The following is a 24,113-nucleotide window of genomic DNA, read 5'->3' as shown; positions in this document are numbered from 1 at the left end:
GCTGTGTCTTGACAAAGACGTGACTATGTTGTCCTTAAATTGTTTGTTTGAAATACTTTTCAGTTCACTTTCATTTCTGCATGGGGCAATGTTCCAGTAGAAGGCAATGTTTAAACTATCCAAAGGTTGTGATGTGACATTTTCCAGGGCTCTTGGTATTTTTAATAGTGTATTACTTTTTAAGAATTCCCTCCAAGGCCTCTAGTTACATTGAGCTTTTGGCCAGTAATATTATTGGAATGGAGTACCCAAGAGTAGCTGAGTAATGCAGGTGGTGAGGTAGCAGTACTTGAGCAGGAGTAACAAACAGTACCTGAGTAATGCAGGTGGTGAGTCGGGAGTAACAAACAGTACGGGAGTGACGCAGGTGGTGAGTCGGGAGTGACGCAGGTGGTGAGTCGGGAGTGACGCAGGTGGTGAGTCGGGAGTGACGCAGGTGGTGAGTCGGGAGTGACGCAGGTGGTGAGTCGGGAGTGACGCAGGTGGTGAGTCGGGAGTGACGCAGGTGGTGAGTCGGGAGTGACGCAGGTGGTGAGTCGGGAGTGACGCAGGTGGTGAGTCGGGAGTGACGCAGGTGGTGAGTCGGGAGTGACGCAGGTGGTGAGTCGGGAGTGACGCAGGTGGTGAGTCGGGAGTGACGCAGGTGGTGAGTCGGGAGTGACGCAGGTGGTGAGTCGGGAGTGACGCAGGTGGTGAGTCGGGAGTGACGCAGGTGGTGAGTCGGGAGTGACGCAGGTGGTGAGTCGGGAGTGACGCAGGTGGTGAGTCGGGAGTGACGCAGGTGGTGAGTCGGGAGTGACGCAGGTGGTGAGTCGGGAGTGACGCAGGTGGTGAGTCGGGAGTGACGCAGGTGGTGAGTCGGGAGTGACGCAGGTGGTGAGTCGGGAGTGACGCAGGTGGTGAGTCGGGAGTAACACCAAGTACCGGAGTAATGCAGGCGGTGAGTCAGGGACACTGGTGCAGTTGCCCCAGAAGGCGTTATTTCCACACCGGTCCACTTGAGCGCAGTAATTCAGGGACCACCGGCGGGGTTCAGGAGCTGGTGTGAACAAGACATTCAGGGCTGCAGAACTCTTTCAAATCCAGTCCAGGAGTGCTAGGGAGAGATTCTGTTCAGCTTTACTCAAAGAAATGCCTGCTCTTCTGAAGGTTCTGCAGTCTCCACCCCTGCCCTCCTGTGAACATACTGCACTTCTTTTTTAAAAAAAAATAATACTTATGATTTTTGACGGCATTGTGAATAACTGTCGCTTCGAACAGTTCATTGTCTCAGCCTGGGCTCAGCTCCTGAAGTTGTGCAGACTGTGCATTTCCCAGCTCTCGCCCCAAGGCCAGACAAGACCAGAATTGGCAAAAGAATGTGTCGCAGATTCCTCTGCAAAGCCAAATAGAAAACATTAGCACCAGCAGCTGCTGTGTGTGTATTTTATCCTTTCCATTTATAGGTAAAAGCGGCCTGTGAAAATGCAGCATCTCCATTCAGTCAGACATTTATTAGCTTTGGACCAAGTATTTTGTCTTTTATTTCCTTTTTGGTCGCATTGTCTATAGGTTGGAGCCATGCAGTGTTTACTTGTGACCTGTGTAAACTCTGCCTGTGCTGAGTTAACTGACATGAGCCAGCGGGGGCCTGTAGTGCTCCACAGTTCACCCGAGCGCCCCTGGGCTCGGGAGGAGGGAAATCAGCCAGGGTTCCCACTCCTGGTCAACATCTAGCGATCCCCCCCCCCCGCCCCGGCTGGAAAGCTGCTGTGTGTAGGGGTGGAAGTGGGTGGGTAAGGTCGGGCGCGGCTGTGGTGTTTCCCCCTTGGTCGAATAGCCTGCCACCGTTCGCCGTCTCTAGACTCGCAGGTGGAGGAGAATGGACACTTGGGCAAGATATTCAGCGAGTGACTGGATCTGTGGAACTGTACCCCAATGAGGAATCCGCACCTTGAGGCGAGAAGGGGAGAAGATTGGATGTGGGCGGAATAGATAAACCTGCCTGATATCTTGAGCAGCGGGTTACTGATAACTGCACTTGTTCAGGACTGGGAGTTGTAAGATGTGTTATCTTTACCCAATCTCGCATTGCACATTTAGAATGCACTTTTTGGAGTTGCATTCATTCATGAGCTGTGTTTATAACTTTATCAAGATTTATTGTTTTGAAGTGGATTTTTTTTTTCCACGAATGGCTGTCAAAAAGAGGCGAAGACTGCTGTGTGACAAGTGGAAAGTCCGCAATGCCTTTCAGACCGGAATGTGCACTCCATCGACAGTAAAAACACAGACTTGGTGCTTGTGAAAAAGCCACTCTTCAGTTGGTTATTCAACAGCTTTTAGGATGTGTCTAATGCACCACCTCAAAGAGGGCTCCAACTAGAGTGAAATTAGGCTATGGTGGTTATGTTACTGGACCACTAATCAAGAGAACTTGAGTTCAAATGATTATTTAAATTCAATTTTTTTAAACTTGGAAATAAAAAGCTGGTATCAGTAAAAGTGACCATGAACCTGTCAGATTATCATAAACACCAACTGATGTCCTTTAGGGAAGGGAACCTGCCGTCCTTCTGCTGGCTTGGCCTATGTATTACAATTCCCAGTCCTGAACCAGTGCGGTCACTCAGCTGCCCTCTGAAGTGACCCAGCAAGCCCCCCAGTTGTATCACACCGCTACCAGTGGTTCAAGAAGGCAGCCCACCACCACCATCTCAGGTCAACTAGGGATGGACAATAAATTGCGGTCTTGCCAGCGACGCAAACATCCCAAGAATACAATTTTTAAAAAAAATTCTATACTCTTGCGTGCCACTAAAATATTTCACTGTCGGGAGTCTGGGTGCTAATATCCTTCAAAATGAGAAGGCAGCCAGTTCTAGTTGAAGTAAACTGCGAGTTTAACTGCTTTGGAATCATGGTGCCATATGAAGGCCTCTGGCTCGACTCCTGTCGATTTCGGAAACTCTGCTGAGTTCGGTGTCGGCCGTAGCACTCACGCCTCTGAGTCAGAAGGTTGTGGGTTCAAGTCCCACTCCAGAGACTTGAGCACATAATCTCGGCTGACACTCCAGTGCAGTACTAAGGAGGCGCTGCACTGTCGGAGGTGCTGTCTTTTGGATGAGACGTTAAACCGAGGCCCTGCCTGCCCCCTCGGGTGGACGTAAAAAATCCCATGGTATTATTTCGAAGAAGACCGGGGAATCCTGGCCAATATTTATCCTTCAACCAACATCACTAAAAACAGATTATCCAGTCATTTATTTCATTGCTGTTTGCAAATTGGCTGCCACGTTTCCTACATTATAACAGTGACTACACTTCAAAAATTACTTCAATGGCTGTAAAGCGCTTTGGGATGCCCTGAGGTTGTGAAAGGTGCTATATCAATGCAAGTTTGTTCTTTTAAATAAGAAATAGGAGCAGGAGCAGACCATACGGCCATTCGAGCCTGTTCTGCAATTCAATCAGATCATGGCTGATCTTCAACCTCAATTTCACTTTCCTACCTGATCCCCATATCCCTTGACTCCCCTGGGGTCCAAAAGTTTATCTATCTCAGCCTTGAATATACTCAACGACTCAGCATCCACAGCTCTCTGAATGAAGAAATGCCTCCCCATCTCAGTCATAGAATCATAGGTTCCAGCATGGAAGGAGGCCATTCGGCCCATCGAGTCCATGCCGGCTCCATCTCCATGCAAGAGCAATCCAGCTTGTCCCACACTCCCGTCCTATCCCAGTAGCTCTGCAAATTTTTTCCTTTCAAGTTCTTGTCCAGTTCCCTTTTGAAGGCCATGATTGAATCTGCCTCCACCACCCCCTTGGGCAGTGCATTCCAGATCCTAACCACTCACTGGGTAAAGAAAGTTTTTCCTCATGTCACCTTTGGTTCTTTTGCCAATCACCTTAAAGCTATGCTCTCTGGTTCTTGACCCTTCTGCCAATGGGAACAGTTTCTCTCTATCTACTCTGTCTAGACCTTTTGTGATTTTGAATACTTCTATCAAATCTCCTCTCAACCTTCTCTTATCCAAGGACAACAACCCCAGCTTCTCCAGTCTATCCACACAACTTTTTTTATTCGTTCATGGGATGTGAGCGTCGCTGGCGAGACCGGCATTTGGTGCCCATCCCAAATTGCCCTTGAGAAGGTGGTGGTGAGCCGCCGCCTTGAACCGCTGCAGTCCGTGTGGTAACGGTTCTCCCACAGTAAAGGGAGTTCCAGGATTTTGACCCAGCGACGATGAAGGAACGGTGATATATTTCCAAGTCGGGATGGTGTGTGACTTGGAGGGGAACGTGCAGGTGGTGTTGTTCCCATGTGCCTGCTACTCTTGTCCTTCTAGGTGGTAGAGGTTGCGGGTTTGGGAGGTGCTGTCGAAGAAGCCTTGGCGATTTGCTGCAGTGCATCCTGTGGATGGTGCACACTGCAGCCACTGTGCGCCGGTGGTGAAGGGAGTAAATGTTTAGGGTGGTGGATGGGGTGCCAATCAAGCGGGCTGCTTTGTCCTGGACAGTGTCGAGCTTCTTGAGTGTTGTTGGAGCTGCACTCATCCAAGCAAGTGGAGAGTGTTCCATCACACTCCTGACTTGTGCCTTGTAGATGGTGGAAAGGCTTTAGGGAGTCAGGAGGTGAGTCACTTGCCGCAGAATACCCAACCTCTGACCTGCTCTCGTAGCCACAATATTTATATGGCTGGTCCAGTTAAGTTTCTGGTCAGTGGTGACCCCCAGGATGTTGGTGGTGGGGGATTCGGTGATGGTAATACCATTGAATGTCAAGGGGAGATGATTAGACTCTCTCTTGTTGGAGATGGTCTTTGCCTGGCACTTATCTGGCGCGAATGTTACTTGCCACTTATGAGCCCAAGCCTGGATGTTGTCCAGGTCTTGCTGCATGCGGGCTCGGACTGCTTCATTATTTGAGGGGTTGCAAATGGAACTGAACACTGTGCAATCATCAGTGAACATCCCCATTTCTGACCTTATGATGGAGGGAAGGTCATTGATGAAGCAGCTGAAGATGGTTGGGCCTAGGACACTGCCCTGAGGAACTCCTGCAGCAATGTCCTGGGGCTGAGATGATTGGCCTCCAACAACCACGACCATCTTCCTTTGTGCTAGGTATGACTCTAGCCACTGGAGAGTTTTCCCCCTGATTCCCATTGACTTCAATTTTACTAGGGCTCCTTGGTGCCACACCCGGTCAAATGCTGCCTTGATGTCAAGGGCAGTCACTCTCACCTCACCTCTGGAATTCAGCTCTTTTGTCCATGTTTGGACCAAGGCTGTAATGAGGTTTGGAGCCGAGTGGTCCTGGCGGAACCCAAACTGAGCATCAGTGAGCAGGTTATTGGTAAGTGCCGCTTGATAGCACTGTCGACGACAGCTTCATCCCTCATCCCTGGAATCATTCTTGTAAATCTTTTCTGCACCCTCTCTAAGGCCTTCACATCCTTCCTAAAGTGCAGTGCCCAGAACTGGACACAATACTCCAGTTGTGGTCGAACCAGTGTTTTATAAAGGTTCATCATGACTTCCTTGCTTTTGTACTCTATGCCTCTATTTATAAAGCCCAGGATCCCCTATGCTTTTTAACCACTTTCTAAACCTGCCCTGCCACCTTCAACGATTTGTGCACATATACCCTCAGGTCTCTCTGTTCCTGTACCCCTTTTAGAATTGTGCCCTCTAGTTTATATTGCCTCTCCTCGTTCTTCCTACCAAAATGTATCACTTCGTATTTTTCTGCGTTAAATTTCATTCGCCCATTCCACCAGCCTGTCTATATTCTCTTGAAGCCTATCACTATCGTCCTCACTGGAACCTACACTTCCAAGTTTTGTGTCATCTGCAAATTTGGAAATTGTGCCCTGTACGCCCAAGTCCAAGTCGTTAATATATATCAGGGAAAGCAGTGGTCCCGGCACCGACCCCTGGGGAACACCACTGTACACCTCCCTCCAGTCCGAAAAACAACCGTTCACTACTACTACTCTGCTTCCTGTTGGTTAGCCAATTTTGTATCCATGCTGCCTCTGCCCTCTTTATTCCATGGGCTTCACTCTTGATGACAAGCCTATTATGCGGCACTTTATCAAACGCCTTTGAAAGTCCATATACACCTCATCTACCCTCTGTTACCTCATCAAAAAACTCTATCAAGTTAGTTAAACACAATGTGCCTTTAACAAATCCGTGCTGGCTTTCCCTAATCAATCCACACTTGTCCAAGTGACTGCTCATTCTGTCCCGGTTTATCTTTTCTCAAAGTTTCTCCATCACTGAGGTTAAACTGACTGGCCTGTAGTTGCTGTGTTTATTCTTACGCCCTTTTTTGAACAAGGGTGTAATATTTGCAATTCTCCAGTCCTCTGGCACCACCCCAGCGTCTAAGGAAGATTGGAAGATTATGGCCAGTGCCTCCGCAATTTCCACTCTTCCCTCAGCAGCCTAGGATGCATCCCATCTGGACTGGGTGACTTATCTACTTTAAGTGCAGCTAGTCTTAAATGGCTGACCCCTTATCCTGCAACTATGACCCCTTGTTCTCGAACCCTCTTCTTGTTCAGCCAGGGTGGAAGTGTCACCATTGGCCTAAACTACCGCTACATATCAGTCAGTGTCTTTTCCTTAGGCAGTAGTTGGAAAATGCATGTGTGTGGGTGTTGGATGAGGATGGGATCAGGCTCAGTTATGTTGCCCTCCATGATAGAATAGCCCACTGACATTCTATTTGGGCTCACACTTGAGGAATGGTCCTTTGGATGAAGTACTGGAGGATACCCCGTTACCTATGGAAATGTACCCCAGTAAGAGTCAGCACCTTTGTGAGTGGAGGGGATCCTTATAAAATTCCTGTTATTAATTCAATTATTCTAAGATCTTCTAAATTGAAGGATCCTGCCATCTCTGCTTCATTGTTGGGTTAGCCTGACCCAAAGGAGGGGATGCTTTGACCCAAAAATGAACTCCCATCTCAAGAATGTTTCCTATTGCTGAACTGAAACCAAGGTTTTTTGTAATGGGCCAGGATGAAGAGGGTTAGCTGGTTTCCATTGAACGAAGAGTCTGATTCCACTAGCTAAGTATTTTTATTGGGGTGGTTTTGGAAAGAGCTGCGCTCTCGGTATAACCTGTCCCGAAAATGCTTACTGGCTGCTTAGCAACGGTTCACGTAGGTCTCACTCTGCCACGGTTTCAGCTGACTTTTGTTGTTTGGCTCTCAGTACAAACATTTGGTGGCGGACTGCATTTAATGTCTGACTTTGAAGCACCTTGGGACGTTTTACTACGTTAAAGGCGCTATATAAATGCAAATTCTTGTCATTGACTTCCTGTAAAGGTCATACCCACGGTGCTTCCCCCAATGGCCCAATGCGTTTATCCAGTGAGCGGCTGAGCCGTGCAGAGCGGAGAGGTCCCAGGTTTGATCCCCAGACTGTCCTGAGGTAGGGAGATGGTTTCAGGGCACTAACAATTATCTTCGGTGCCCTTGGGCAGAAAAATCTGCCAATGTTCCTGCTCCTGATTAGCATTCAGTGAGCCCATCCACCCCAGCAGCGGAAGATTCAGATCTGGACACCATTTGAGAACAGGATCAGACCAGGTCCAAATAGCTCAGTATTCAGGCTCACTCATGAGAAATGGCCAGGTTCAGAGGGCTCCTGCCAGCCGTGGAACCATTTGGCAGCGTCAATTATTGTTTGAGGGGGGGGAATTCCTTCATTTCAATTAAGTTTAAATGCTTTTCTTTGCTGCATAGACAGCTTTGTGGAGCTGGTAGCTTAGCTTAGAATAATTCAGCAGTTTGGTCATGCTTCTCGCCTCCACTTTGCTCCGCTCCTTTCCCGCCTCTGGCTGGAGTACTGCTGCAACGGTACCTGCACCTCGGGCCAGTCGCAGTACCCACCCAGGTGCAGTACCCCGTCCGGGTGAGATCGGTTGACTCAGCACATGGCCCTACAGCAAGCTCGATACCTTCCGGCCTGTACTGCCTCACTCTACACCAGGCAGTGCCTTTACCGGGCTGAATGATGGGTGGAAAAACAATCTGTTAGCGGCAAGGATACAGCTAATGTCAGGCAGCAGGCTCTGCTCGGCCTTTAGTGACCTCTGGTTTGATAGCTGCACATTCCACCTTGTCCCGTCACATCATTGAGCAGCAACAACTGAAATCGAGCAATGTGTAATTATACCCTAACACAGACAATGATTATTACAAATAGGATTTCAGACTTGAGTAAAGTACTCACCTCAGACAGTATGATAGAATGACAAGGGGTGACAATAACAATTTGCATTTATGTAACGCCTTTAATGTAGTAAAACGTCAAGGTGCTTCACAGGAGCGTTATCAGACAAAATTCAACACCGAGCCATGTAAGGAGATATTAGGACAGGTGACCGAAAGCTTGGTCAAAGGTAAGTTTTAAGGAGCATCTTAAAGGAGGAGAGAGAGGTTTAGGGAAGGAATTCCGGAGCTTAAGACTTAGACAGTTGAAGGCATGGCTGCCAATGGTGGAGTGAAGGAAATCAGGGATTCACAAGAGGTGAGAAGTGGAGGAACGCACAGTTTGCCTATCTCCATCCCCCTAACGTTGCCCGCCTCCACCCACCTCAGCCCATCTGTTGCTGAAACCCTCATCCATGCCTTTGTCACCTCCAGACTCAGCTCTCCTGGCTGGCCACCTATCCTCTACCCTCCGTAAACTTCATTCCAAACTCTGCCTCCTGTATATTCTATCCCGCACCAAGTCCCACTCACCCATTACATCTGCCCTTGCTGTGACCTCCTTTGGTCCACCAAACACCTCAAATTTCAAATTCTCACCCTCGTGTTTAAATCCCTTTGAGGCCCTGCTGCAATCTTCATAATCTCCTCCTGCGCTGAAAACCCCTTTTCTCCTCACTCACTCCCTCCCCACCCACCCACCCTCCCACCGACCGACCGACCTTGCCCCCTGCGTTTGCCGCACCATTGGCGGCCATACCGTCAGCTGCTTAGACCCTATGCTCTGACATTCCCACCCTAAATCCTTCTGCCGTTCCTCCTTTTAAAACCCTCCTCAAAGCCTATCTCTTTGAGCAACCTTTTGGTCACCCCTCCTAATACCTCATTCTTTGGCTTGGTTGTCCGTTCCTGTTTTTGTGATTACGCTCCTGTGAATCACTTTGAGACGTTACTCTGTGTTAAAGGTGCTGTACAAATACCAGTTGTTGTAATATATGCCCCTATTTATTAGACTTGAGATCCTATATACATTTCTTTCTTTACAGCTTTACTAAGTTGCCCTTCTTGGGTCAGCTAACTGGGACCCCCCTGGTCTTTGTAGCTTACTGCTATACTATTTGATGCCTTTACGCATTATGACATTGGAGCAGCTTAATATATATTAAGTATCCAGCTTGAAGGCAATCAACTGGAACACCAGGAAAAAAAACAATTTACAGCAATGCAGAATGTGACTAATGTTTGAATGGGTTACTAATAATGCAACATGCGATTATGGAAAATTAATGAGCAATATTTACTGGGTTACCTGGAATGAGAGTCAGGGATAATTGTGTGTACAGATTGTTGAAGTTGATGTGATGGATGTGACTGTGGGGTTGCAGTGTCCTATTACAGACGCTGCAGGCATCACAGAACCACTGCAGCTATGTTGTTTTTCTCTCCCTGACCCATGTGAGCTATATTGTAATACCACGTAGCATTTAAGGAGCTCCCTCTTCCCTTGCCGGTTGCCACTACCTTGTGTCCCAGGAGCTGTAGGCTCGTCAAATCCACTAGTCGTGCACGGGCAGGGAAAAAGAAGAAAAAAACCTGGAAATCTGAAATAAAACAAGAATTGCACAAGTCGTCTGCCAGCATCTGTAAAGGGAATGCTTCAGCTGGAGACTGTTCTTCAGCTGTGACCGTTTGAGAGTTCAGATGTAGGGTCAACAGCAATTTGCATTTATATCGAGACTTTAACGTAGTAAAATGTCTCAAGACGCTTCACAGGAGTGCAATCAGACAAAAATTGACACGGAGACAAAGAAGGAGACATTCGGACAAGTGACCAAAAACTTGGTCCAAGAGAGAGGTTTTAAGGAGGGTCTTAATGAGGAGAGAGGGGTTTAGGGAGGGAATTCCAGGGCTTGGGGCCAAGACGGTTGAAGGCACGGCCACCAGTGGTGGAGCCAAGGAAGTGGGGGATGTCCAAGAGGCTAAAGTTGGAGGAACGCAGAGATCTCAGAGGGTTGTAGGGCTGGAGGAGGTTACAGTGATAGAGAGGGGTGAGGCCACGGAGGGATTTGAAAACAAGGATGAGAATTTTAAAATCAAGGTGTTTGGAGACCAGGAGGCAATGTCGGTCAGCAAGCACAGGGGTGATGGTTGAACTTGGTGCGAGTTAGGATACGGAGGTCTGAACCTGAAACATTAGTTGTTCTTTCTCCATACAGATGCTGACAGACCTGCAGTGTGTTTTCAGTCTTTGTGCACAGAAGTTGCCTCCTTTCCCTAGCTACCTGCTATGGCCTTAACAGTATGTGGAGTGGGGAGCTCAAAGAAAGGGGGGACCTGCAGCATTCTATAGACAAAGAATGCACGTAGAAGGCCTGTAAGAGGGGTACTTGTTATAACCGGATTATTGCTCGATTTTAACCTGTAGCAGGTTTCTGGCCGGCAGGGGACGGGGCGAGCGCATAGGTTTCAGGCCAGGGCCTCAGTTACGTGATGCCTGTCCACTTCCCGCCTGTTGCGGGTGAAACGAGAGCGCAGAGCAGGCGTCCAGGTAAGTGGAAGGAAGTGGGGAATCCCGGGCAGGGGAGGCCGGGTCCTTCCAGTGGAGCCCGGAGGAGTCTTGCTCCCCCCTGCCCCACAAAAGAGATTTTTTGACTTATTGGGAGGGCCGCTTCATCCTTGCCACCAGCCACTGACCAGCTTCAGCCTTATTGATGTAATAGGCTCCCGAGTTGCACAAAGTCACGACGCCCCGGCCTGCTTTAGGCGGACGCCTCACCGGCCAGCCGAATCCTGTAAGTTAATATCAGACAGCAGGAAAGGGTCGAATACCATACGGTTATGTGACCTGCTCATTTTTATCTGCCCACCTGCCTGGTTTTCCCTGGGCGGGTAGAGTTAAAATGGACCCGTTGGTCTTTCGTTTAATCGTTTACACACCTCTCCTCCAAAAGAATGGACTGAATTGATTGAAGAGCCACAGAATGTGGGATATTTGATAGAATTCTGCACCACTCTGTTGGATGCTGGACAGCTTTCCCTCCAAAATCTATTGACTTTGGCGCTTAGAGATGATGATAGCAAGAGCTTTGCAATATGTTTAAGGGAAGCTTTTTAAAGGGGGAAGTGTATTCAGATAATCTGAAGTATTAGAGATGAATATGCAGACCAGAGTGTCTCAGTCACCTTGTTGCCTCATTTTTGGCTAGAGGCAATCCTTTCTTGTGGAACCCCCTCCTCTACTGTCATTCACCAATGATGTGGAGATGCCGGTGATGGACTGGGGTTGACCATTGTAAACAATTTTACAACACCAAGTTATAGTCCAGCAATTTTATTTTAAATTCACAAGCTTTCGGAGGTTACCTCCTTCCTCAGGTGAACGATGTGGAAATGAAATCCTCGAAATGAAATCACATTTATGCATTTCGAGGATTTCATTTCCACATCGTTCACCTGAGGAAGGAGGTAACCTCCGAAAGCTTGTGAATTTAAAATAAAATTGCTGGACTATAACTTGGTGTTGTAAAATTGTTTACAATTGTCATTCACAAAGAACTAGATTATGTTGGGTTTGCAGTTAGATTCCAGTTGATGCTTGAGCAAGACTGGCATCCAAGTACTGACTGGTGCAAAGTGACTTGAGTACATTATTACTTCCGTGAATAGAATATACGACTGAACAGTGAGCTTCTTATTGGGTGTGGGGGTGTCTTGAACACTTAACCACAATGGTTTTACCAAATACTATTATTAGCCAGATTGTTGGAAACGCCCTCCTGCTGGGGGAGACAGGATGACTCTGGGACCTGGGTTTTAATCCAGAACAGACATGGGATGAACTTATCTTTTAGCAACTGCTTTATTGACATTGGTTTGTAGTGATGTCATAACAACAAACTGCCTATAGCTGAGAACTAAGTCGCCTTCCTCCTGTGAAGAGACCACAAAGAATGCTGGCCTGGGAAATCGAAATGTTGCAAAGGTTCAGTACACAGCACTTATGTTGGAGAGCTTTAAATGTGGTAGTTCACACTAGACCTGGGAGTTCTGATGTTGAAGACACATTCTGTTCCAAAGCACCAGGATCCATACCTTGATTTGGAGGGGATGCACGGGTAAAAATGTGGATCTTTGGTGTCATAGAGCTCAATGAAGTTTCCATGGTTATGAAGGCGATTGTCAGGCAAGAGACAGCAGAGACTCTGGCCACAATTTTTCAATCCTCAAATATGCAGATTGTGCCCTGGGACTGGAGAGGACCTGACGTAACACTTTTGTGCAAGAAGGGGAGAGGAGGAGGAATCCAATTACTGTGGACCAACTAGTCTAACGCAAAAACCCATAATCTGAGATAAAGTTAGTGAGCATTTAGAAATGCTTGGATTAATCAGGGACGACCGGCATGCATTTGTTAAAGGCAAGTTGTATTTGATAAGTTTAATAGAATTTTTTTGAAGAAGCGCCCAATTGGATAGGTAAAGGGGATGTCATGCATATGGATTTTCAGAAGGCATGTGATAAGGTGTCTCACTAGAGGCTTATGGTACAAGAGGAAATTCTCCAGTATGGACAGAAGTTAACATATAGAAAACAGAGTTGGGGTAAAGAGGTGGTCAGATTGGAGAAGGGTTGAAAGCCGGGTATCTCGGGTCAGTGTTGGGTCCGCCTCTTTACATAGAAGATTTGGACATAGGGAGCACAATCTCAAAACTTGCTGACAAATAAAAGTAGGTTTGGCAAGTGGTGAGGACTGTAAAGGTTTCAGGAAGAGACAAGTGAGCAGAATGGGCAGACAAGTGGCGGATGCAATTTCATGTGGACAAGTGTGAGGTTATATATTTTGGGAGGAAAAACAAGGAGAGGGAGTGTACACTCAATGGGATGTGGATGAATAGAGAGATCCAAGGTTCCAAATACCTAATTCCCTAAAGGTGAGAGTGCAGGTAGATAAAGACACAAAAAAGACCAACAGCATTTTAGGTTTTATAAATAGGGTGTAGAATACAAAAGTGAAGACGGAACAATATATTTATACAAAGTATTGGTTAGGCAACAGAATACTGTGTGCAGGTTTGGATGTGCCATTGTAGAAATGATATTAAAACCAAAGAAAGCGTACAGCATAGATTCACCAGAACAATGGCAGGGTTGTGAAACTATAATTATGAGGAAAGATTTGAGGTACTGGGATGATGTCCAGTGAAGCAGAGATAGCTAAGAGCAAATTTAATGTAGATTTTCAAAATTCTGTCTTTTTTAATTCATAGAATCATAGGTTACAGCACGGCCAAAGTTTTCAATGGTTACTTTGAGATCTTGGGAATAGTGAGTCATTACCTGGTCCCACAAAAACATGGTTGATTCTTAACTGCCCTTGGCAAGCCATTCAGTTGGCGATTAGGGATGGGCAATAAATGCTGGCCGTAATAGCGACGCACACATCCCACGGATGGGTAGTAAGAGGAGGGGTGGGGCAGATTAGGGACCAAAAAGGAGTTCTACTCATGGAGGCAGAGGGCATGGCCGAGGTACTAAATGAGTACTTTGCATCTGTCTTTACTAAGGAAGAAGATGCTGCCAGAGTCTCAGTAAAGGAATGATGTGGCGATGCCGGTGATGGACCGGGGTTGACAAATGTAAACAATCTTACAACACCAAGTTATAGTCCAGCAATTTTATTTGAAAATCACAAGCTTTCGGAGGCTTCCTCCTTCGTCGGGTGAATACATTCACCTGACGAAGGAGGAAGCCTTCGAAAGCTTGTGATTTTCAAATAAAATTGTTGGACTATAACTTGGTGTTGTAAGATTGTTTACATCAGTAAAGGAAGATATAGTTGAGATACTGGCTGGGCTAAAGATTGATAAAAAGGAAGTACTAGAAAGGTTAGCTATAGATAAGTCACCCGGTCCGGGTGGGATGCATCCTAGGTTGCTGAGGGAAGTAAGGGTGGAAATTGCGTCGGTACTGGTCATAATCTTCCAAACATCCTTAGATACGGGGGTGGTGCCAGAGGATTGGAGAATTGCAAATGTTACACCCTCGTTCAAAGGATAAACCCAGCAACTATAGACCAGTCAGCTTTTTTTTAAATTCGTTCATGGGATGTGGGCGTCGCTGGCAAGGCCAGCATTTATTGCCCATCCCTAATTGTCCTTGAGAAGGTGGTGGTGAGCCGCCGCCTTGAACCGCTGCATTCCGTGTGGTGACGATTCTCCCACAGTGCTGTTAGGTAGAACGTTCCAGGATTTTCACCCAGCGATGATGAAGGAACGGCGATATATTTCCAAGTCGGGATGGTGTGTGACTTGGAGGGGAACGTGCAGGTGGTGTTGTTCCCATGTGCCTGCTGCCCTTGTCCTTCTAGGTGGTAGAGGTCGCGGGTTTGGGAGGTGCTTAACCTCGGTGATGGGGAAACTTTTAGAAACGACAATCCGGGACAGAATTAGCAGTCACTTGGACAAGTATGGATTGATTAGGAATAGTCAGCACAGATTTATTAATGGCAAATCGTGTTGAACTAGCTTGATAGGGTTTTTTGATGAGTAACAGAGAGGGTAGATGAGGGCAATGCAGCTGATGTGGCATATATGGACTTTCGAAAGGCATTTGATAAAGTACCGCATAATAGGCTGGTCATCAAGGTTGAAGTCCATGGAATAATAGGGGCAGTAGCAGCATGGATACAGAATTGACTAAGACACAGGAAACAGAGTAGTGGTGAACGGTTGTTTTTCGGACTGGAGGGAGGTGTACAGTGGTGTTCCCCAGGGGTCGGTACTAGGACCACTGCTTTTCCTACTAGATATTGATGACTTAGACTTGGGTGTACAGGGCACAATTTCCAAATTTGCAGATGACACAAAACTTGAAAGTGTAGCGAACAGTGAGGAGGATAATGCTAGACTTCAAGAGGATAGAGACTGGCTGGTGGCATGGGTGGACACATGGCACATGAAATTTAACGCAGAAAAATGCGAGGTGATACATTTCGGTAGGAAAAATGAAGGGAGATAATATTTTAAAAAAGGGCACAATTCTAAAAGGGGTACAGGAACAGAGTGATCTGTGCACAAATTGATGAAAGTGACAGGGCAAGTTGAGAAAGTGGTTAAAAAAGCTTATGGGATCCTGGGCTTTATAAATAGAGGTATAGAGTACAAAAGCAAGGAAGTCATGATGAACCTTTACAAAACACTGGTTTACCCACAACTGGAGTATTGTGTCCCGTTCTGGGCACTGCACTTTAGGAAAGATGTGAAGGCCTTAGAGAGGGTGCAGAAGAGATTTACTAGAATGATTCCAGGGAGGAGAGACTTTAGTTACATGGATAGACTGGAGAAGCTGGGGTGGTTCTCCTTAGAACAGAGATGTCAGCCGTGTCTCTGTTGGTAGCACTCTCGCCTCTGAGTCAGGAGGCTGTGCGTTCAGGTCCCACTCCAGAGACGTAAGCCCATCGTAACATATGAAATAGGAAGAGGAGTCGGCCATACAGCCCCTCGAGCTTGCTCTGCCATTCAGTAAGATCTTGGCTGATCTTCGACCTCAACTCCACTTTCCCTCCCTATCCCCATATCCCTTGATTCCCTTAGTGTCCAAAGATCCAGGCTGGTACTCCAGTGTGGTACTGAGGGAATGCTGCACAGTCTGAGGTGCCGTCTCTCGGATGAGACGTTAAACCGAGGCCCCGTCTGTCCTCTTAGACGGTCATAAAAGATCCTATGGCACTATTTCGAAGAAGAGCTAAGGAGTTCTCCCCAGTGTCCTGGCTAACATTTATCCCTCAACCAACATTACTAAAAGATTATCTGATTATGGGACTGTTTGTGAGACCTTGCTGTGCACAAATGGGCTGCCGCGTTTCCTACATTACAACAGTGACCACACTTTTTTAAAAAAAAATAAGCACTTCATTGGCTGTAAAGTGCTTTGGGGTTTCCATAGATCATGCAAGGTGCTATATAAATGCAAGTCTGTCTTTTCTTTCTTTAGATATTTAATCAGCATTTTTCTGGCAGCAATTATCTATTCTAAGGAGAAAATCTAATGTAATGAATAGAATTCTATTAGTAAAGGCCCAAATTTGTATTAATACTGCAGGAATCAGCTGTACAATAATTGAATTGATAGTCTAGAATGTACTTTATGGCTGTTATAAATTATCCGATTTTACAAGCTTAATGGATCCACAAATAGGTTTACTATGTTTATTTTTTCTGCTTCCCCATTTTTCTTGTCGTCTTTCTTCTGACGATACTGTTTGCAGCTGGGAGTGGTTCCACAGGCACCGCCAACCCTCCGGTACTCTCCCATGAGGCCATTCTTCATTGTGAGCCTGGACAACTGCTTACGCCTTTAACATAACAAAATATGCCAAGGTGCTCACTGTTCAATGTCAGGATTATGGGGGGAGTTAAGGGCAATATAGAGTAGGAGAGGAGTTTTAAGGAGATTTTTGCAGTTGGGGAGGGGAATTTAGGTAGCAAAGTCCAGAGGGTGGGAGGGATCAAAGTGACGGAAAGCTCTACCATCGATGGTAGGATGGAGGAAGTAGGTAAAGATCAGCAGATTTGGAAGAGAGGAGGGTGCAAGATATGTTGTAGGGCTGGAGGAGGTTGCAGATGTGAGGTGGGGCAGCATCTTGGATGGATTTGTAGAAGAAAACTGTTGGAGGCTGGCAAGGACAGAGGTTACAGGTGAGCGGGATTTTGAGTAGAATAGGTTGCAGGCCGCCAGAGTTCTGGGTGAATTGGAATAATAGAGGATGGAGTTTGGGAGGTCATTGAAAAGTCAAGATTGGGGGTGAGGGAGGGCACAGATGGACAGTGTTAGAGGTGGAAGTGGGCGGTCTTCCTGATGAACCAGAAACGGGGTTTAAAGCTCAGCTCAGGGTTGAGCTGGATTCCATGATTGTGCGCCGTTGAGTTGAGCTTAAACACAAAATCTGTTACGTGGATCAGGGCAAAGCAAAGGGTTTCTGGCAGGACTGAATAGGATGGATTTGGTCATACTATTGGTGAGCTGCAGAAAGTTCTCTCAAAGAACAGGCATTCGATCAGCAGAGTGACCGTCGTGGAATCAATGAAAAACTGCTGAACTTCTTTGCAGTGGGACATCTGCGTTGTCAATGAGATTAGTTAAAGGCCTGTGTACTGCAGGTTAATGCTGTGTAATGGCCGGATCAGTGTAAACCAGTAAAAGAATTTTTATAATCCGTTCCAAATTAATTTACTAATTAACCTCCTTGAACTTTGTGTTGCCAACACTGCTCTCGTCTGCCTCTCTTTATCTGAGGAAACTCTTATTGAGTTTTCAGTCAAGGTTATTTTAACTCCAGCATTTACATCAGGGTGAAATAACAGCAACTAGAAAATCGAGGCTTCCATTACCTGTGATTGGCGGGGAGCGATATGGCTGAGTGTTGGGATTTTGCTGTCCTATTTTTTAGAAGAGGGGGTAGTTGATTCTCAAGTTGGTGGTCGCAGGAAACGAGCAACAGAGCAGGGGGAGTTATTGGGATAGAAATTAAAGACATTTACATTTAAATCATCAGGTTCAAATCTTGCACTGACCAAAAGTTATGTTTCGAGGCCACAAAAAGCTTCTTTTCGAGCCTCGAGGTGGGGAATGTAGACGGAGGCAGGCCAGGTGAGTCTCTTTAGTGATTCTGCCTGACATTATCATTGCTCTTTTCACAGTTTGTACCTTAGGAACTCATCTTTTCTGATACTGTCTCTATTAGCCTTTTCTATTTAGTCAGTCTCCTGACCGTCTGGCTCGATGCCTGGAACATACCATGTCTGTCCTTGCAGATTATTAGTCCGTTAATGTTTGTTCGGCGGGTTCCAATCGTGTCCTGATGTCCCTTTAGCAAGGTGCTCCACAGCTCCACTCTTTAAAAGAGCCGCGATATCCATTAAAACTGGGGCTCGGATCTGGAGCACTGTTTTCTATGGAAGGGGCAGATCAGCTATGAATTTGCCAGCTTGTGTGTAGATGGCACTATCCCCAGCAGAGCTGTTTAATGCAGTTAAGTCCCAGTTATATCAGCACCATTGAGGGATCTGGATATCCGTTCAATATGCACTATATATTTTTATTATGGTTTTACCCATTGCCGAACTCTGGTCAGCTAGGCAAGACATCCAAGGTCAAAGGTGGTACAAGCACCAATGGACAGCAGCAGAAGCATTTCAGGTCTCGCTGGAATTCTAAATTAACAGTGGGACACAAGTCTCAACAGGGTGATAGGCAAGCAGATGGCCTCGGGAATAAGGTGCGAGACTCCCAGAACGGGAGAGAGAGAGAGCACAATAATGGCAGGGGAATACAAACTGCCTGCACTTGGATTGGCAGGACGAAGCAACATTAGATGAACTCAGATCTTAAAAGAGGTGACTAATTTCAGCAAGCTGCTACAGTTATATAAAGCTCTGGTTCGACCCCATTTAGAGTACATCGTTCAGTTCTGGGCCCTGCACCTCAGGGAGGATATATTGGCCTTGGAGGGGATGCTGAGCAGATTCACCAGAATGATACCAGGGCTAAAAGGGTTAAATTATGAGGACAGGTTGCACAGACTAGGCTTGTATTCCCTTGAATATAGAAGATTAAGGGGTGATCTAATTGAGGTGCTTAAGATGATTTGATAAGGTGGATAGAGAGAAATTATTTCCTCTGGTGGGAGAGTCTAGAACAAGGGGGCATAACCTTAAAATTAGAGCTAGGCCGTTTAGGGGTAATGTCAGGAAGCACTTCTTCACACAAAGGACGGTGAAAATCTGGAACACTCCTCCACCGCACCCCCCCCCCCCCCCCCCCACCAAAAGCTGTTGAGGCTGGGGGTCAATTGAAAATTTCAAAACTGAGATTGGTTGATTTTTGTTAGCAAGGGTATTAAGGGCTATGGAATTAAGGCAGGTAGATGGCGTAAAGATACAGATCTGCTCTGATCTAATTGAATGGCAGAACAGGTTGGAGGGGCTGAATGGCCTCCTCCTGTTCCTATGCACCAAGATAAACAATGTTTCATTTTGCTTTGTGCGCAGAGATGGAAACTGAAACTGGCTGACAGTAGGTGAACTCTGCATTACTGCTGGCTCTCTTGTTTTCATCGAAAGAATGGGTTCGGTAAGAACAAAGCAGTTCAAAGTATAATTTGCAATTAGACGTATGTGGAACAGTTCTTCAGCTACCAAGACACGCAATCAATGCTGTGGATTTTTTGGTGCGGGGGAAAAGATTATGATGAAGTGAAGAGGCCACATCAAGCTTGCCGTGGAAAGCTAGAGTGCTTGTAAAGTGGTTTTAAATAAATTAGCATGAAGGATAAGTACTGCAGTTGTAAATTGGTATTCCTCACACTGCTGCCAAATACATAGCCAGTGTCAGTTCTGTTCATTCAATACAGGGTTCAGGAGGCACGGCATTTCGACACTGCACTTCCTGCCCCTTACGATTTGGGTGAGCTCACTCTGCAGAAGTGATTCCTACAGCTGAGGCCTCAACAATCCCCGCAATCAGCTCCTTAAAGTGAGGTGTGCCTTTAAATGTAGAAACCAAATCTTTCTTGAGGCCTCTTCGCTCTCCAAAGACAAGGGAGGTACAATAACACGCCAATCCACGGCCTCAAGGGTGATTTATTCAGCTTCATCCACAGCCAAAATTCCTGCATTTTCTGGTACCTGAGTTCCGTCTGTTTACTTTCTAGCATTGCAAGAGGGACGTCTTCCCATTTGGTGCAGGGGATTGGAATTGTGATGCACCATATGCTGAGATGTCTCTTAAAATAATTGAAGATAACTGCCTGAGGAGTTGTTCTCATAGGATGTCTATTCTGAGCACCTTTTCTCTAAAGTCAGGTGTCCCATTGATTTTTGTCTGTTGCATTACTTAAGACTAATCTTCCCCATAGTTTGAGGAATATAACTTTACACAAAGAATGATGTCTGCACCTATAAAAGGGTTTAATGACCTTTCTGATTCAGTCAATGCTTCACACATGCCCATGCTGCTCATATTTTTGCATTGGATGCAAAGCTAAGGGGAATTGAAAACTCCCCTCCAGCGATTCCCTCTGTAGCCTTGGCGATGAAGGATGTCAGTGCTGGGGAATAGAATATTTGTCCCATTTCTGTTACTGTTAAAAGGAAAGATCTTGCATTTATATAACACCTTTCACCATCTCAGGATGTCCCAAAGTGCTTGACAGCCAATTAAGTACTTTTTCAAGTGTGGTCACTGTTGTAATGTGGCAGCCAATTTGCACACAGCAAGATCCCACAAACAGCAATGAGATAAGTTACCAATTAAACTGTTTAGGTGGTGTTTGAGGGATAAATGTTGGCCAGGACATTGGGCAAACTCCCCTGCTCTCCTTTGAATAGTTCCATGGCATATTTTAAGTCCACCAGATAGGGCAGACTGGTTTTATGTCTCATCCGAAAGTCCGCACCTCCGGTGCAGCACTCCCTCAGTCCTGCACTGAAGTGTCAACCTAGATTATGCTCTCAAGTCTCTGGAGTGGGGCTTGATCCTACGACCTTCTAACTCGGACAAGAGTGCTACCACTGAGCCATGGCTGACACAAGATAAAACAGAGGTCAGGTCTAGCATGGTTAGATGCAGAGTAAAATTTCCTCCACTTCATCCCAAGTTTGTGTATTCACCTCAGACGATCTCAGTTTAAATTTATCCACTTTTCATACTAGCCATCCTAACGGTCTCTGAGTGCTAATTTGTGGATCATAGGCCCACACCCACTTGGATTAGATTCAGACTCCCTAAGCTTACTGCATATTGGACATTTGCAACCAGTAGGGTTCATTCCATCAGCTTGGGCTTGGTTTGAACCTGGGTCCTAGAGGTTAAAGGCCAGGTGTTAATCCACTGCAGGACCCAACCCCCTCAACGTCATCTTATATCTTTTTGGAATTTTAGCTGTTTTCCACGGTACTTGCTGTGTCCCCAAACTGTTACTGAGAATTGAAGATGTTTTTAGGATCATCCTTTGTAGCGGAACCATGTGCACTAATCATAGCTCATCCGGAAATATTTAAATTTGGGGCCTGCTGGAGTACTCCTCGACTTAATGCTATTTTTAAACTGAGCGTTCTTGTACCAAGTGATTCTGTTTGAATTGTGTCCTCAATTAAAATTGGATACGCGATTTACCAATAAATGAGAATGTAAGAACATAAAATGCTGGAGATATACAGCAGCTCTGTTAGCATCTAAAGGAGAGGTCGTGCAATTTGGGTGCAGATTCTTTGTTGAAGCTCTGTTCTGCCATAGTTTTGATCGTTCACCTGACGAAGGAGGAAGCCTCCGAAAGCTTGTGAATTTAAAATAAAATTGCTGGACTGTAACTTGGTGTTGTAAAATTGTTTACAATTGTCAACCCCAGTCCATCACCGGCATCTCCACATCATAGTTTTGATAGTCTCCACTTTAACTGACCTTGTGTTTCCCTTTCTCAGATGTTGACTGATATGCTGTGTATTTCTGGCATTCATGTTTTTTTTCCTCTGATCAAGAGCTCCATGTATTTTGTCCCTTTGCGATAGCACACTAATCGAGAGAAGTAGGGTGGTCCAGTGCATTGGAGCACTGGTTAGCAATCTTCTGGCTGTTGAGGGCCTGACACCTGCTGTGCCTCTCTGAGGGAGAGGGAATGAGAGCCTTCCAGGAGAGGACGACAACTGGACAGTGAATCGAGGTGAGCTAAACCAAACTGGTGCACCTCCTGGTTGTTGGGTTTAGAGTAATGTCTGGGAGCAGGTCTGTAACCTTTCTTCAGCCGTGGCTCAGTGGTAGCACTCTCGCCCCTTGAATCAGAAGGTAGTGGGTTCAAGGTTGTGGGTTCAAGTCCCGCTCCAGAGACTTGAGCACAAAATCTAGGCTGACACTCCAGTGCAGTTCTGAAGGAGTGCTGCACTGACAGAGGAGCCGTCTTTTGGATGAGACGTTAAACCGAGGCCCTGTCTGCCCTCTCAATTGGACGTAAATGGCACTATTTCGAAGAAGAGCTGGGGAGTTGTCCTGGCCAATATTTATCCCACAACTAGCGCCACTAAAACAAATTATCTGGTCATTTATCTCACTACTGTTTGTGGGACCTTGCTGTGTGCAAATTGGCTACCGTGTTTCTTACATTACAACAGTGACTACACTTCATTGGCTGTGATGTGCTTTGGGATGTCCTGAGGTTGTGAAAATATAAATACAAGTCTTTTTCTTGGTGTGGAAAGACTCGCGGTGCTGGAACACTTTGTGGAAGGACGAAAATAGAAAACTAAGCAACTGCAGCAGTTTTGGAGGCAGAGCTCGGCCCAGGCTTAAACATGAGCTTAGAAAACTTGAGGTGACATTTGCCCAGGATGCAGAATTTCTGATGTAGAATATGTTTGCTGTGATGCTCGGTGGATTGTAGAAGACGTGGACTCAGCTCTCTGCTTTGATGTGATGGCTTGCAATCCCCTCTTACAATTCTGTGCTTGACATTTCAGTTGCGAGCCATGCGAGTATTAATAATGTACGTGGCCAACTGCAGCATTTGTCTACACATCCTGTGCCTTGGTCAGTGCGGAGAATGGAATGTGGAATTAGAAAAGGACGGGCGGTGAACTGAGGCTGAAATTAATTGTTGGAATTACATGCAAGGCTTTGGGGGTCACAAATTCTGCAGCCTTTGATTAAAGATATCGCAGGTAGTTTATGCTCGTTCGGAATTGTTTTGCTTTTGAAAGTGTCGGATTGAACAGACGAGAGGTAATGTGTTTTACCCATCCTGAGATTGGTTTGTTTGCACCCTGTTAATGTCAGGGCAGTACTGCAGGCGTTTTTTGTTCTCCTTTGAATTTGGTGCTTTCAATAAATATGTAAAGTATGTGAATTGGATTGGCATGAATTGCGGGCATGAACTGGCACAGTCGAGTGCTCATTGAGCCACTCCTTCCATAGATTGACCAAGTGTGAATTTGTGTCCTTGTACTGTTCGGTAAGCAGCGTTCATTTTGAGCTCTTCTACGGGATTAACCTCCACTTAGCCCCTCAAAGAAATCAGATTTTGTTCCATTAAGTGCTGACCAGTACGCAGCGAAAATTCCTTTGGAGATTGTTCTGTATGGAGTTAATTCCAGACAGTCTGCTGTTATTGGTTGATTCAGAGCATAGTCAGTGTCCACAATACACTCTCGTCTGCATATCTGCCGTTAACTTGTTCTGAAGTTCTGTGATAAAGGTAGTAGAAATCTGGAACACTCTTCCTTCCCCCAGAAAGTGGTTGGTTCAATTGAAAATTTGGAAACTGAGATGGATAGATTTTTGTAAGGTAAGGATATTAAGGGTTAGGGAGTTAAGATATGGATAGCGGAATAGGCTTGAGGGCTTGAATGACCTCCTCCTGTTCCGATGTAATCCTACGGTGTTGCACACTAGCTAAGTGTCACTGTAATGCCATTTGTACATGGGGTGACTACTCCCTCCTTCACTGCCTTATTCAGGTACCTTACCCAGTACTCTGAAGGCTTCACATGGTAAGAACAGTTTTCCTTTGTACAGCAACTCGCAGTTTTTAAAAAAAACAAGACGTACACTTTCACATTTGGTCATCTTGCTGGTGATGTCCGTGTGAATGAATGTGGAGTTCCTCCTTGTTTTCTGATTGATTCATGCTAATCATATGGTATTATCCATCACATGCTTGTCAGGGACCAATCACAACCATGTAAAAGAACCACCCTGAAGTCATGGTCTGGTAGTGAAGTTAAACTCTCAGCTCTCTGGCCACTGCTGGTAGAATTTGCCTTTGAGGCTCAGGTGACCCAATTGTGTTGCATAAACAAAATGGGCAGATGGGGAGCAAAGGTGTTGAATCTGCTGGTCAACAAGGCAT

General features: G+C 46.0%; 1 protein-coding gene across 1 annotated transcript in view; it reads left to right on the top strand.

The window, feature by feature from the left end:
• Positions 1–24,113, top strand: part of vac14 (vac14 homolog (S. cerevisiae)) — a 296,601-nt gene that overhangs the window by 215,844 nt on the left and 56,644 nt on the right. The gene's annotated exons all lie outside the window — the stretch shown is intronic.

The sequence above is a fragment of the Heptranchias perlo genome, chromosome 16 (genome assembly GCF_035084215.1).
Source record: "Heptranchias perlo isolate sHepPer1 chromosome 16, sHepPer1.hap1, whole genome shotgun sequence".
Classification (NCBI taxonomy): Eukaryota; Metazoa; Chordata; class Chondrichthyes; order Hexanchiformes; family Hexanchidae; genus Heptranchias; species Heptranchias perlo.
This window is presented reverse-complemented; position numbering and strand designations above follow the sequence as displayed.